We start from the raw sequence: 1,545 nt of genomic DNA on the forward strand, positions 1-1,545 counted from the left end.
GGGCCTCCGTACCTGCGAGGCCCGCGAGCTACAGGCGCGCGCGGCGCCTCCTCATCTCAGTGGCTCTCGCTCCCCCTCCGCCTCCCGCTGCCGTCGCCGTCGCCGTCGTCGCCGCTGGAGGCCGGGACACGAAGAGCTCAGGACTCCACCGCCATGTCCGCCGCGCCGCGAACTGCATTGTGGGGGGGAAGGGATGGGGAGAGGGAGGAGGAGGGAGAGGGAGAGAAAGAGGAGGACCCGCTGAGGGGAGGGGGCCGAGCGAGAGCGGCAGGGGCGGAGAGGAGCGGGGAAGGGCGAGGGGGGAGGGGGCTCCGAAGCCGGGAAAGGGGTCCTGGCCCCCTGCGGGTAGGCGACGGCTCCGAGAGCCCCGGAGCCGAGACTCTCGCTGAAAAGGTTCGGGGACGCCAGTCCTCTCCCTCGGTTCTAGCCTGCGCCCCCCTCCCCCGCCCCCGGCACCCGTTACCGAGGTGGGGGAGGGGTAATCACCCGCGGGGAGGGGCTACGCTCCCGGGCTCGTGGTGGCGGTGGGGAAACAAAGGGGAGGGGGCGGCGATGGGCGGACGGCTCCCTCTCACCCGCGCTGTGGGAGGGAAGCGCGCGCGGGCGCGCGGCCGCCGGGCGGCTCGCGAGGGAAGGGGGCGGGGCCTGTGGCGGAGGACTCGGGTCGGAGTCACCCGGGCTGGCGGAAAGCGGAGGGACGCGGGGCCCCCGCCTCCGGGAGGGGGTCGCGAGGTCCTGCAGCCAGCCCCGGCGCCTCGGCTCAACGCTGGGCTGGCAGGCTTGAGGGAGGCTCTCCTGGCGGGAAAAGAAGCCCGAAAGCCGCCTGGGCGCCTCACTTCCCAAACACCAACCACCGGCCTTGCATTTGCATTCCCCCCCCCCCCCCCCCGGGCCTGGCACTGCCCGTCCGCCGTCACCGAGGACCCCGGCTCCCGAGCAGACGCGGGAAGCTAGCGGGCGGACGTCCCTCCGCCCCCGCCCCGCAGGTCAGCCCCCGCACGGTGCCTACCATTGCGGGGAGCCTTTTTCCCTGTAAAAGGCAGACAATTCAGGAACTGAAGAACGCGGGGAAAGCAGATGATCACCCATGGGCCCCCTTCCACTTGCTGCTTTATTTTATTTTTTGGTCGGCTGTAGGGCTTGAACTCTGGGGCCTGGGCAGTATCTATTTCCTTTGAGGGTGGCACTCTACCACTTTGAGCCATCGCGCCATTTCCGATTTTCCGGTGGTTAATTGGAAATGAGTCTCATGGATTTTCCTGCCCGGGCTGGCTTTGAACTACGATCTTCAGATCTCAACCCCCTGAGTAGCTAGGATTACAGGCGTGAGCCTGAAAAGACAATGGTATTTGGGGTTCGTTGTTGTTTGTTTTTTAAGACCCCAGCCTCTTGAGATTCTTCAAGCAATCTCTGACCTCAGAGCAGGGGGCGGGGGGCGGGGAGGGGAGACCACACAGCTGTGATCCTTGAGTTGGATTTATACTAGGCGGGAAAAGGCTTGTAACAACTGTGGACATGGCGGGTGAAGGGAAGATGCTAAATCCT

General features: G+C 66.2%; 1 protein-coding gene across 6 annotated transcripts in view; it reads right to left on the bottom strand.

The window, feature by feature from the left end:
• Nucleotides 1-156, bottom strand: part of Zcchc11 (zinc finger, CCHC domain containing 11) — a 137,351-nt gene extending 137,195 nt beyond the window's left edge. For all 6 annotated transcript variants that reach the window (XM_013022313.1, XM_013022312.1, XM_013022311.1 and 3 more), the window contains exon 1: nt 13-156. The gene's annotated coding sequence lies outside the window, so the exon portion shown is untranslated. The remainder of the gene's footprint in view (nt 1-12) is intronic.
• Nucleotides 157-1,545: the final 1,389 nt, after the last annotated feature.

The sequence above is a fragment of the Dipodomys ordii genome, unplaced genomic scaffold, assembly GCF_000151885.1.
Source record: "Dipodomys ordii isolate 6190 unplaced genomic scaffold, Dord_2.0 Scaffold61, whole genome shotgun sequence".
In the NCBI taxonomy this organism is placed as follows: domain Eukaryota; kingdom Metazoa; phylum Chordata; class Mammalia; order Rodentia; family Heteromyidae; genus Dipodomys; species Dipodomys ordii.